Source organism: Triturus cristatus, chromosome 9 (genome assembly GCF_964204655.1).
Source record: "Triturus cristatus chromosome 9, aTriCri1.1, whole genome shotgun sequence".
Lineage (NCBI taxonomy): Eukaryota > Metazoa > Chordata > Amphibia > Caudata > Salamandridae > Triturus > Triturus cristatus.
In genome coordinates, this window is record NC_140592.1 from 11,987,385 (window position 1) to 12,001,882 (window position 14,498).

A 14,498-nucleotide genomic window follows, 5' to 3' on the forward strand; every position below is an offset into this window, starting at 1 on the left:
GTGTCAGTCAGTGGTGTCCGTACACTCCCTGTGTCAGTCAGTGGGGTCCGTACACTCCCTGTGTCAGTCAGTGGTGTCCGTACACTCCCTGTGTCAGTCAGCGGGGTCCGTACACTGCCTTTGTCAGTCAGTGGTGTCCGTACACTCCCTGTGTCAGTCAGTGGGGCCCGTACACTCCCTGTGTCAGTCAGTGGGGTCCGTACACTCCCTGTGTCAGTCAGTGGGGTTCAGTGGTGTCCGTACACTCCCTCTGTCAGTCAGTGGGGTCCGTACACTCCGAATGGATGACGATCAGCAGCCTGAAACTGAACTCGGACAAGACGGTGGTCCTCATCATCGGATCCACCCCCTCCGCCTGGGACGACTCATGGTGGCCGGCCGCACTGGGAGCTGCACCGACGCCCACTAACCATGCACGCAACCTGGGAGTCATCCTGGACTCCGCATTGTCAATGACCCAGCAAGTGAACGCCGTCTCCTCCTCCTGCTTCAACATCCTCCGCATGTTCCGCAAGATCTACAGATGGATCCCCACCGGTACCAGAAGGACAATCACCCAGGCCCTTGTCAGCAGCAGACTGGACTACGGCAACGCTCTCTACGCAGGAACATCAGCCAAACTCCAGAAACGAATACAACGCATACAGAATGCCTCTGCACGCCTCATCCTCGACATCCCCCGCCACAGCACAGCCCACCTGAAAGACCTACACTGGCTCCCCGTCAACAAGAGGATCACCTTCAAGCTCCTCACCCACGCTCACAAAGCTCTCCACAACACCGGACCAGCATACCTCAACGAACGACTCACCTTCTACACCCCGAACCTCCAGCTTCGCTCTGCTGACCTTGCCACCGTCCCTCGCATCCGTCGAGCAAATGCAGGTGGCAGATCGTTCCCTCACCTCGCTGCAAAAACATGGAACACCCTCCCCATCCACCTACGACAGACCCAGGACCTGCTGGCCTTCAGGAGACTCCTCAAGACCTGGCTGTTCAAGAGGTAGCAGCACCCCCGCCCCCTCCCAGCGCCTTGAAACCCTCACAGGTGAGTTATGCGCTCTACAAATGTACTGCTTGATTGATTGTGCGCACCATGCCCAGCAGTAAATGTGTTCTGGGAGATGGCGCTATGTGTAAACTCACAGACTGGATAACACGAACGATTACACACAATAAACCCAAGGTCCATTCAGAGCTACTGTCTCTGTTTCCAGAAACTGTAACTGCAGCCAAGCAGAGCAGGGGATCATGAGGGCATTTCCCAGGCTTCCAACACAGGTGGGGGGGTTACGCGGAAGTAGAAAAGGATGTTGGCATTTAGTCTGAAATGTCCCCTTCTGGACATCCTAAGTGAGGCGGAGCAGGCGCTTGGCAGAGCTAGGAAGGGGCTACTCAGAAAATCAAATCATTCATAGACAGTCTTTGTTCCAGGAAACTCTCTAGCGCTGGTGGGGCCGGGTTCGCCACCTATCCCAGAGGCGCTACAGGGCTTCCATGTGGAGCGCCACATGTGTGTTGAAGGCATGTTGGATGGAGGACTTCATTACTTGCTGTAGTCGCCCGGGTCCTCAGAGAGGACATCATTCACGCAGAACATGGGTTGCCAGGCGTGGTCACACATAGAACCACACAAAACATACACAATGTACAGTGAAATACCAAAGCGATGGGATGAACAGAAAGTCTGGGTTGTGAGTGATAGATCCTGTCTCACGAGTATATATCAAAAGATGTGTGCCCCAGTGGCAGGCTACCACCAGCCGCCTGTGCCCCCACTACATGACTTGGGAGCAGTAGGCAATGTCCACTGTGTGTGGGGGGCACAGTGTGGAACCCCCCAGTCAGGCACAGCCGTGTATCTGCTCCTGAGCAAATTACAAACCAGTAAAAGGAGAAAATACAGGATTGATGACAAAAGTCAAAGAGGGCCAGGAGGGTGTTGCGTCCCGCACAGCATGAGCAGTCTCATCCCTGCAAGTTTAGAGTTAAATGTCAGCGATTTCCTAGTTCATGAACTTGTTGGAACCCCCGGCTAACAGTATCAGAGCGGGACAGCCTGTGTGACTGGGATGTTGGGCACTGGGTCATGCGTTATTAAGTGAACTGTACTCTTTACAATGGCTGTTTTGTCCACTAAAAGTACTAGTCCTAATCCTATATCACAGAAAGAAAGGGCCAGTGTTATTCTATGAATAGCCATTAAATGGCTTGAGGTCTTGCAACACTTTAACACAGTCAGGCCAGCGTGGGTACCCCTGGGGTACTTTTTAGAGAATCCAGTTGCTGATTTTAGGAAAAGTACCAAAAGTTTAATTCTTTTAGGTAGATTTGGTGAAACAATCCCAATGTCAAAACAGTACATTTCTAGCAATAATAAACTTGGAGTGCGCTTAATAAGACTTCATAACAATAGCTATATCTTAATTTCAGATCTTCCTTGTTGAGTTTTTATGAGCCTTGAGAGTACCTCAGCATCTCGTACGAAGACATCAGATCTACTGGCCACGACTGAGAAAGGTCTTCTCTGGTGGTGCAAGAGTGCCCGAGCTAGCCAGATGACCGGGTTTATTAGTAGCAAACCTTAAAACCAGTTATCGCTTGAACAATTTCTGCAGTCAATAAATATTAATGCTGGCTTGCGAAGAGAGCTCCTCGCTGTCTGGTGGATTAGGGGCAGGGTCTTCTGCGGCCTTACAACACAGATATCTGGGGCTTCCCATGACGCACTGAAACAGATGATGATGCTCTAGACACAGAAGGGAGCAATCTGGAGTTCACCGCCCAGACTTAGGCTAGTGAAGCTGGCAAGCGCCCCCACCCTGTCCTAATACACTAAGTCCTGTCTGGGAGGTGGTCACACCTTCCTGTGACACGAAACCCATTGTCCTACCTTCCCCTGCTCGATCTTGGCTCAGACGCAGAAAGCCAGAATCGTGTCTGGGTCTTGAGCACTGGTACCGGGATCACTGAGGGCCTCCCACAGGAGCTTTACAGTGCATGGAATCATACGTACAGGACCATTTATGGTGTGGGGGTATGATTCCAACATTACGGTGTGGGTGTATGATTCCAACATGTTTGATACCAAACATGACAGGCATCGTTACAGCCAGTTTAGAGTTAGCCATTGCGTAATGACGCATGGGCACTCTATGTATCGTAATGGCTAATGCTCTTACAATCTGTGAGAATGGACTCCGTGGGTTGTTAGGGGTGTCCTGCTCATGCAGGGGCACCCTCACACTTATAACCGAGCACCCTGCCTTCCGGATTGAAAGGCCTGCCTTAGGGGTGACTTATAGGTTTTGAGTGCAGCGACCTCGGATATAAGGAAACTTATGTCTGCCGTAAGTAGTGCTAGCACCAGCTTAAACAGGCTGCAATGGCTGGCCTGTAGTCCCCATTTGAGTGGTCTCCTACGGGTGGCACAATACATGCTTCAGCCCATGGGGGACCCCTGGTGTACCTATGCCCTGGGTACCTCAGTACCATATACTAGGGACTTACCAGGGTACACCAGTAGCCAGTCTGGGGTGTACCTAAGTAATCAGCATGTTCAATTTACGGAGGAAGCACAGAGACTGGAGTCCTGAGTAACAGGATCCCAGTCAGACTAGTCAGTAAAACATAATGACACCAGCAAAAGTGGGGGTGACCATGAAAGCAGATCCTACCTTCCTACAGAGCCTGCCTCTGTTATTGGGTGGGAGCCTGCCTTTGTTTTCGGGTGGGGACCTGCCTCTGTTAATGAGTGGGAGTCTTTCTTTGTTATTGGTGGGGAGCCTACTTATTTTTTGTTTGTGGGAGCAGGTCTTTGTTATTCAGTGGGAGCCTGCCTTTGTTTTTGGGTGGGAGTCAACTTATGGGATTGTGTGGGAGCCTGCTTCTGTAATTGGGTGGGAATCTGCATCTGTTTGTGGGTGGGAGCTTGTGTATGTTATTAGATGGGAGTCAGTCTCTGTTATCGGGTGGGAGCATGCCTCTATTATTGGGTGGGAGCCTTCCTCTGTTATTGGTGGGAGCTTGCCTCAGTTTTTGCGTGGCATCCTGTCTCTGTTATTAGGTGGGTGCATGGCTCTAATTTATTTTTTTTGGGGTGGGGGGCGAGTCTGCCTCTGTAATTGGGGGGAGCCTGCCTCCGTTATTGGGTGGGAGCCTGCCTCTGTTTTTGTGTGGGAGCTTGTCTCTGTTATTGGGTGGGAGTCTGTCTTTGTTAATGGTGGGGAGACTACTTATGTTTTGTTTGTGGGAGCATGTCTTAGTTATTCAGTGAGAGCCTGCCTGTGTTATTGGGTGGGAGCCAACTTATGGGATTGTGTGGGAGCCTGCTTCTGTTATTGGGTGGGAATCTGCCTCTGTTTGTGGGTGGGAGCTTGTTTCTGTTATTAGATGGGAGTCAGCCTCTATTATTGGGTGGGAGCCTGCCTCAGTTTTTGCGTAGCATCCTGTCTCTGTTATTAGGTGGGGGCATGGCTCTAATTTGGGGGGGGGGGGGGAGTCTGCCTCTGTAATTGGGTGGGAGCCTGCCTCCGGTATTGGGTGGGAGCCTGCCTCTGTTTTTGTGTGGGAGCTTGTCTCTGTTATTGGGTGGGAGTCTGTCTTTATTACTGGAAGGCGGTGGACCTATTTCGCTGCTTTGCTTTTATAGCGAAACTATTTTTTGTGTGGGGGAAAAGATTCTCACTATTGTAGAGAATATTAAGACGCGTAAATATACATTTTTATTTTATTACATTTTATTGCAATCCATGCTTGCTTTGTAGATAGTTTTTCATGCTCATGCCATGATCGGTCTGGCTACAGAACTATAAAACTTTCCTGAATGTAGAGTATTTTCATAACCACAAGCACACACATCTTATTAGGGATTCAATTAAATGGACCAACCCTGTCCAGATTTCTGGCCCACCCTCCTATCTCCACTTGGCACTCCCAATAAGTAACACGTGGAAGATACTTTTCTGGGGCACGGGACACTCTGTAGCCTCCCCATCACTGACCACACATGCCATCCGCTCTTGCCTTGACCCACGGGTTCCCCAAACATACGCTGACCACCTGCAGACCAACAGCTCTCTTCTCTAACGGTGAGTGGTGTGTCCAGCTCCACCGAGTCAGGATACATCATTGGTCTGATGATGTGGGTCTGACGTTCATGCAGACGCGCCCTTTAAATCCACCCCTGCTCGCCACCAAGGATGGGCCTCTGTGTTAGGACGCCCCTTGTGGAAGGGCACGGCTGATACCTGTTGTCTTCATCCATCCTTCCATCCCAGGGAGTCCTGGGACATTGAGCCGCATGGAAGAGCCTTCTGTTGGGGCACAGGACCAGCAGATGGAGAGGGGGAGCAGCCAGTGGAATGAAATCCGAGGGACTGCTCTGGTGGGACAGGGAATGAATAAAGACAGAGAGATGGTGGGCGGGGAAATACCAGACCACACAACACCAGATGTTACATCTAAGGTCAAAAAAACGAATAAATACAAGACAGGTAGGTACAGGCCTGTTTCAGCCGTAAGAACCCCAGGGCAGCAGGAGCCCAGGGGGGCAGGAGCCCGGGGCGGCAGGAGCCCAGGGGGGCAGGACCCCAGGGCGGCAGGAGCCCAGGGCAGCAGGAGCCCAGGGGGGCTGGACCCCAGGGCGGCAGGAGCCCAGGGGGGTAGGAGGAGCCCGGGGCGGGAGGAGCCCAGGGGGGCAGGAGCCCAGGGCGGCAGGACCCAGGGGGGCTGGACCCCAGGGCAGCAGGAGCCCAGGGCGGCAGGAGCCCAGTGGAGCAGGAGCCCAGGGCGGCAGGAGCCCAGGAGGGCAGGAGCCCGAAGCAGCAGGAGCCCGGGGCGGCAGGAGCCCAGGGCAGCAGGAGCCCAGGGCAGCAGGAGCCCAGGGCGGCAGGAGCCCAGGAGGGCAGGAGCCCGGGGTGAAAGGAGCCCAGGGCGACAGGAGCCCAGGGCGGCAGGAACCCAGGGGGGCTGGAGCCCAGGGTGGCAGGAGCCCAGGAGGGCAGGAGCCCAGGAGGGCAGGAGCCCGGGGTGAAAGGAGCCCAGGGCGACAGGAGCCCAGGGCGGCAGGAACACAGGGGGGCTGGAGCCCAGGGCGGCAGGAGCCCAGGGTGGCAGGAGCCCAAGGCGGCAGGAGCCCAGGGGGGCTGGAACCAAGGGCGGCAGGAGCCCAGGGCGGCAGGAGCCCAAGGCGGCAGGAGCCCAGGGGGGCTGGACCCAAGGGCGGCAGGAGCCCAGGGCGGCAGGAGCCCAGGGCGGCAGGAGCCCAGAGGGGCTGGACGCCACTGCGGCAGGAGCCCAGGGGGGCAGGAGACCAGGGCAGCAGGAGCCCGGGGCGGCAGGAGCCCATGGCGGCAGGAGCCCAGATGGGGCAGAAGACCAGGGCGGCAGGAGCCCAGAGGGGTTGGACGCCAGGGCAACAGGAGCCCAGAGGGGCTGGACGCCTGGGCGGGAGGAGCCCAGGGCAGCAGGAGGCCAGGGCGGCAGGAGGCCAGGGCGGCAGGAGGCCAGGGCGGCATGTGTCCATCAGAACCTGTAGGAGGACAGAAGCCTCCAGATGAGCATCAGAAGGCCCAGAAAGGCTGCACTAGAAAGCCTCTGACACAACCTCGCGATGATTGGACAACACCGGTGCTGCAGCTGACTGTGGCTACGTGGGGAGCCCTGTGATTGGCCCTTGCAGAGCACCCTGCATAAGTGCCCATGACACCACTTTGACGCACCAAGGTTAGGTTGAAGGGTCACAAAATCCAGTCTCTGGCCTTCAATGAACCTGGAAAACCCTCATCTTATCACTAAAACATCAGCACTTACTCTGGATGGCGAGGGTTTAAATCCCCCCTTCATCGGAGATTCTTCATGGGGTGAAGCCACAGAGGCAGACAAGAGTCTGACAACAGTGACGAGAAGTAGAATACAGAGCATTGGCGATTACAGCGGTGTACAAAACCCTGCAACAAACATAACACAACACAACTGATCAAAACTCTCAAGATGAACAAGGGAGGAAGGTGTAGACAGGCACCTTTGCGTCTGGTACTCCGAGTGTATTCTGGGGGCTCTCTTTGGCTCCCCATTTCTTTGGTTGCTTCCATACTAAGAGAAGAGTTAAAAAACTTGGGGGCATATTTACAAGAAACCGGTGGAGCGCGGTGTTACGCCAAAATAGGTAACGCCATGCTCCGACAGTTTAAAAATGCAGGGATGCGTCATATTCACAAGAATGTAAACGCACCCCTGTGTTACCCCTAGCACCGGTGCTAAAAAAGCTGCCAAGCGCCTGCGCAGGCACTCTACTTGTGCGGTTTTGCTAAGGTGCCTGCACTGCAGGGGCAATTGTTTATGTGCAGGAAAGGACACCTTCCTGCACATAAACAATCATTACAGGCGATTTGTTCTCTTTATGTTCTCTGCACAATGCAGCACATGTGGAAAGAGCAAAACACGAGGAGAAATAAAACATTTCTCCTCGTATCGCCTGCTTAAGTCCAGGGACCTCATTTACAAGGTCCCTAGCAGCACTTTTGCACCGCCGGAGCAGCACTTTATTAACGCTCCGGTGGCGCAATATGATGCAGCATATTAACATAGCCACGCAAAGCCACTTTACTTGGTTATATACCCGTTCACGCAGGACACTGCGTGAAAGGGGCGTTCAATGGGTGTTGCTGTGGGTGTTCACATACAACAACCATGGAATCTGAGGCATTCCCATGGAATCTGAGGCATTCCCATGGAATCTGAGGCACTCCCATGGAATCTGAGGCATTCCCAGATTTACACGGAATGGTGAACCTGGGAATGCGCTTGATTCTAACGCCTTCACAGAGGTGGCGTTAGGGAGGTGTAACAAGAAGAAATGTTTTCATTTCTCCTCATTTTCTCCTCTTTCATTGTGTGCAACCTTCTGCAGCACACACAGAAAGAGGCTATCCTTTCCTGCACAATATCAATCAGCCCCACAACGCAGGCACCCATGCACCACGGCACAAGGGTGCCGCGTTGACATCATGGCAGTCCATTGTGCGCCAGCGCAAGGGTAGAGGACAGGAATGCGCCGCATCTCATAGATAGGGCGCATTCCTGCACTTTTCTTTTGAAGCAGGTCAGCGCAGCAAGACTCCTTGTGCCTCTGCCCCTTGCCACAACCTCATAAATTACGCCCCAGTAATTCCCTGGCTGTATTTTGTGAGCTGCCCCATACCTTGTAAATATGGGGAGCGTCAAAAAGCAATGGGTGTTGCGGCGGAACCCCCACTGCATGCCCCTTGTACGCTAAGTGCTGCGTGATTACGGGCACTATTTACAAGGAGGTGTTATGCCACCTTAAGTGGCTTAACGCCGCCTTGTAAATAAGGCAAAGGAGTTACCGCCAACAAACCGGCAGAAAAAGTGACATTCTGGTGGCGTTGTCGCCTTGTAAATATTTCCCTTGGTCGTTCGTGGGTGGAGCCCAGTGTGAACATGTTGAGTTTTCTCATTTTTGAAGGTGTGCCTGGCCCTCTGGGTGCTGTAATAAGAGAGATAGTTGAGTATTACACCTGGGAGTGCTGCTTCCGTCCGCCTGGGCTGGGATCCGCTCAAACAGGCTGAACCAGCTGGGGTTTCTTACATCTCTCTTTGGCATCATTGTCCTGCACTCGTGACCTAGATTGGGCAACAGCCTTTTCAGTTCCAACCTTTGTGGAGTTTCCATGCGTGATTCGGGTCTTTACCAGAGCTGAAGCCTGTGTCTCTGTATGCAGAGTGTAATGTGAGGCCTCCCAGGTCACGTAAACGCTTGATGCCAGTTTGTGTCTCCCATGTTTGTAAGGTGGGTGTGAATGGGAAATAGATTGCAAAACCAGGGATAATAACTAGGAACATGCTGCCAGCACCTCCAGAAACAGCGCTGGGGGGAAGTTATTGAGGCAATGAGCACCCCATCCTTTGATTGATTGACAGGTATCAATCAATGACGTGTCTGAGCATGAATGTGAAACGTACAGAGTATTGATGGCAGTGTGTTTATTAGGGGTGGGCGGAATTTGCAAAATTAACTTTCGCAAATTATCGCGAAAATGCTAAAAATCTCCGCAAACACGCCGGAAATATCGCGAAGACGCGGAAGTTTTTTTCCCGCGCGTTCGCGGTATTTTTTGCGTGATCGCGGGTCGCCAACTTACCGATGCGGTTGCTCACGGGCGCGGCCATCGTGTTTTCACTTGTCCCGCCCTCTCGCGATGCTTACTTCCTGTTCCGGGTCGCGCAATGCATGTTTGCGCCCGTTCGTGGTAGATATTTCCTGTTCGCGACCGCTTTTACTTGATCGCGTTGCTTTTTGCTTGAGAAAATATCGCGCGAACTTGCGCACGTGGTCGCAATGGGCGCGGCCATCTTGTTTTTCACTCTATTGCATGGTTCTGGGGCCTGATTTTCAATCCTCTCCAAATCTTTTCAATCCTTTGTTTCAACCCACTTTTTTTTTATCTTTCTTATTTATTATTTCTCTTACTATTTTCCAGCTTCTATATTTTTGGTTTTTGTCTCCTTTTTTTTGTTTTTTAGCTGCTTTTTCTCTTTCTATTGCCTGCTACTATTTATTTCCTTTACTTCTTTAATTGTATTACCTTTTCTTACCCCAGAACCATGTCTAAGGGTAGGGCTGGTTGTCGTCGCAGCCAGAGCCGCGACCGCCTTCCTTGCGGAAGGCGGTGCCCACAAGGGGTGCAGGCACGGGCCTTATTTGGGGAGGTAGAGTTGGCTGCACTAATTTTCTGTGTGCAGCGCCACCTCCCCTCAACCATGGCAGCAGGTGGCAGGCCTGGGTCCGGGTACGGCCTCCGGGAGCGTCGGCAGCGGTGGGGGAAGGTGCGACGGGCAGTGTCGCGCTTCTCTGGGGTCCGGCGCACCCAGGCGCAGCTGACGCACCGGTGGTCTGACCTCCTGGACCGTGAGCTGGTCCTGCTGGACCTGTTAGGAGTGGAGGTCCCGGGGCTTGGTGAGTACCTATTTAATTATTACTACTTTGTGTCTGTTCTTCTGCTCTGTGTTATATATTGCGAATATCTTTTTTTTCTTCCAACCAGCTAGAATGTTGCTGCTTACATTCCAGGTTAATTACGTTTAAAAGTCTTCTGTGATTTTTTATGACACAGGTGCTCTTCTGCGCTACTACTAATCTTACTTGTTTGCAAATTTGCGTTTGCGCTCGCTTAGCGTGATTCTGTAGGAGTTTATTTTAGAGAAATTAAGTTACGTAATGCTACAGTGAGTCTAGTCCACTCCTTACTTTGTCCTGTCACTAATAGATAGGGGCGGATTGATACTTAGGTTTAGGTACTTTGTATGAGTTTCTAATTTGTTAGTGGTATGCGTGATGCCCCCTTAGTTACGTGACGTGCTGGTAGTACGCCAGTCTTTATTAGAACCTTTTCTAGTTTGTTCAATGAGTGGTGGTAATTGGCTTAGCACTAGCAGAACATCAGCATCAATCAATCAACCCAATATTTGGTGTTCACAAAAAATGTAGTCATGTTTCCTCCATTTGACCATATGCATTGTCGAGGAATTAAAGAAGTGGAAATGCATACTTAATGTACAATTGGCATGCTTGGAATAGGTGGGCTAGGTTGGGTGGTACGTCGTACTTAGGCTTAGTTGTAACTTAGTATTCTGGAATCAGAATGGAAGACTGGATTACTGTTGATAAATAGTAACTTAAGTAGTCGATCCGCGAATCCCCCAATACTACTTGTTGACCAGATGAGATCGGTCAATTTAGTTATTGCAATTGTTGTTTACATAAGTGTTTTTTTTACCGTTGTTGAAAAATATTGTATTTGTTTGACACCATCCATCAATGTTTGTCTCTTTCTTATATCTTTCCTGTTCATCAGCACCCAGGGGCAGACAGACAGGGACTGGGCAGTCGGCGGGACAACAGTCCGAACAGCACCAGGAGGACACCAATGAGGGCTCCTCTGCTGGCCCCAGTAAGTCTTCTTGTTTTTAATAATATTTCTTATTCCATAACTTTTACTGCACCATCTGCACCATATTTTTCACGAACTATTGTTTCAGTTTCCAAATGCTATTTTTTTACCAACAATTATCCTTCGATCTGTACGGTTTCAAAAATCTTATCCCTGCCGCTGCTATGATGACTCTCAGTACTACTACTACTATCAGTCTGTCTGTACTGTAGTAGCTAAGCTTGCCCAGTTGGCCAGTGCCACTCTTTATTTGAAAGGTTGTAATAAAACTCATATTCACCAGTAGCTCGAGCCATTGAGTCCAATCCTTTGGGTCGTCGTCTTGTACTACTTCTAGTCTTATTGATCTTGAGTCTTTGTTAATCTTGAGGCTTTGACAATTCACAGCAACAAATGCCCAACCAGATGTATTACTATTTTGATATGATAGCCTATAGGACATACTACTACTGTTGTAGGGATCTTGCACATACAGATCTTTGCACAAGAAAATAGGATGTTGGTGATGGTAGGTTGGACCTTCCTCACACACCTCAATCAGAAATTCAGCACCCACCACAATTCCACTGCTCGACTATAGTACTGTCTTGTCATAACTATTAGGTCTCCGAACCCTCCCCCCAAGATACCCAGCAAGTAGACAACCCAGAACATAACACACCCAACCTCTCAGTCGTGGAAGCAATGCACTTGCACACCCTTCCTTTAATTTGCTCACTCGTCTAAGTTAATCCACACCAAATACCGCCAAGCCTATGTAAGTTCAAAATGTTTATTTTGAATTGAGAAGCTCTGTACATTGTTTTATTATAAAATGCAGCACCAACCGGAAAATCAATAACATTAAAACAATAAACATTGTTACACTTATACAGTTGGGAATTAAATCATGATATCTGAACAGTGGTGGAAGGCAGCACCACCATCCGCTAGGAATTTAGTTTATATAAATTTATAAATGAAGATGTGAGTGAAGGGACCCCTCACCTTGGGAGAACCTAGTACTGGTAGTTGTTGCATCATTCAGAAGCTCTGCAAAGCTCTGGTTCGTAGAAGGGAATCTTCCGTCTGTAATGCGAAAAATGAAATGGTGTGCGTTAGTATATTGCAACTTGCAAGCATTTCTCAGCCGTGCCAAAAAGTGTAGCATTTATGGATAAGCAATATGGACTAACAGTACACCAGTACTTCCTAAAAAAGTGGCTTGTTAATGTTTTTGTTGACCGCTTGTACGCAGCGCGTAGACTAGGCAGTAGCAGTGTGAGGCAGGTCATGTGGCCTCAAAGGTGTCTTATACAAGAAGCTGCAAGGTAACGTCACATGTGCAAAAATAAAAGACACAAAGGTAAAATCAAAATGGTAGCATGGCTCGGGCTAATTAAGCAAAGGCTACAATAATGACCATATATAACTATTAGTGTCTACTCTACTACTACCTGATTTGTACTAGTGATGTATGTTAGTATTAACTCATTTTTCAACCTTGCTACTGATCAAGAGGGGGGAGGTGTATATGACGCCTAATCAATGTGTAATGTTTTCTAGGCGCACTACCGACCACCATTGCCGGGGCCAGCGCAGGCGACGCGGAGGGCGAGGATGCGGCAGTTGCTGCCGATAGCAACGGAGCGGTAGGGGGAGTGGCAGCACCAGCGGCGGGCGGTGGTAAGTTAGATTCATAATCCTTAACTATTGTTGAACTTGACAGTACACTCACTGCAAGGGTGTACTGTATGTATATGTATACTGTACTGTTGAGAATTAGGGCCTCATTAGGATGGCGGGCGTATTGCCCCCGCCGGGCCGGCGGTATTCACCACCGGCACCACAGGGGCAAACCTACCGCCATCCCTGTAGAAAAGAGTCAGACTCCCCCCATATGTCGACCAGGCGGGAAAGGGTTCAATATGGCGGTGGTGTCTCTCTGAACACACCGCCAGCCATATAATCTGCATTTTGGAATGCCTTTGCGTGGCGGCATTGCCGTCCACCACGGAAAGGCATGCAGACATTGCAGAGTATGCTTGGGGGCCCCCATGGAGGGTACCTACCTATGCTATGGTACCCCCCCTGCCTTTCAAAGCAAAACGTGACAGGCTCTGTGCGGGGCCCATCATGTTGTGCTTGGAAAAGCAGCACAACATGCATTTTTAGCATTGCTTTCGGCACCGCCAACCAGAATGTAAAAAAAACAGGATGCGCCCGCCACTGTGCCGGGCGCATCATCCTAATTAACTGTCCCCACGGGACCCCCACCCTTTTTAGCATGGTGGGCGGACAAAGTCCGGCCGCCATCCGATGTCGTAAGTAAGTATGAGTTGTTGGGGACGTTTGAAGAGTGAACTAGAAGACTAGAATCCCTTTAATTTGCATAGGAGCGGGAGTATTGAGTAACCAATGGCCTCATCTATCTGATTTCAACTCCACTTTGAAAGTTTTATGGAGAAGAGCACCTGGTGCACTGTTCAACTAAAAAGTGAAAGACGGGTGGAAGTAAGAAGGACGGGCGAGATTTAAAATGTTATGTACTACTGTGCTTTATAGTGCTACTCTACCATGCCACTATGTGTATAAATAATTACCTAGTCCTACTGTTTTTCTAAGAGTATATTTTACAATTGTCTTGTTTTTTTCTTTTTGATACACAGCTACTCCTAAACTAAACCGCAAGGAGTTGGCCGCCAAGGCACGGCGCCGGAAGCTGGAGGCAATCCAGCGGGAATACCGGCGTCTGGTGGTCTTAGCCGAGGAGGAGGAGGAGACTGCGGCAGCAATTGTTCAAGCCTCCTCCAGTGCCCCGGGCCCCAGCCACCGCCCTCCAGCAGTACGGCGCCACCGTCTGGCGGCTGCCCGCTGCCACCGTAGTGCCATCTCCGGTGTCCCCCCCACTGTGGCTGCAACTGCCGCACCCTAAGACGCCGCGTCGCCCGCCTAGAGCACCAAATGCGTGTCCTCCTTGAGTCCCGCCCCACACCTTAGTCCCTGTCATTAAGTTCTGCCCCTTTTTTAATTCTTGTTTGGGTGGGTGGGAACTTGTTTGGGCGTTGGGTTTGGGATTTTTTCTTTACGGACTTTCTCCTATGGACAATTGGACATTGGTTGGGGTTAGGGAGGGGGTGGGTCAGCTTTTGTGGGTTTAGTTTATTTTTGTTAGGGAAAATTAAATATATTTTTCTATGTTACATGCAATGTTGTTAATGTTTTGTAGGTGGGGTAACTGTTTTACATCACACTGTTTCCTTGCTGGTGCATGGCTGCCCATAGCCTGTGTTTGATTTAAATAATTGGCTGACTGTGTAAGACACAAACTGATAGATGCGACACACCTCACTGATTGACTTGTCCTTCTAGTACTTTCAGTCTGTCCTCTAGTCTATGCATTCTTTATCTGGACTGGTGTGTGAAAATGAAATCATTGACAACATGTCCATTATTAATTCTGCCTCCCCCAAACGTCTCTCTTACCTGTGCTTGATGTTTATGTCCAACTGTGGCACAGCAATGGCTGCATGGTGAAGATGGTTT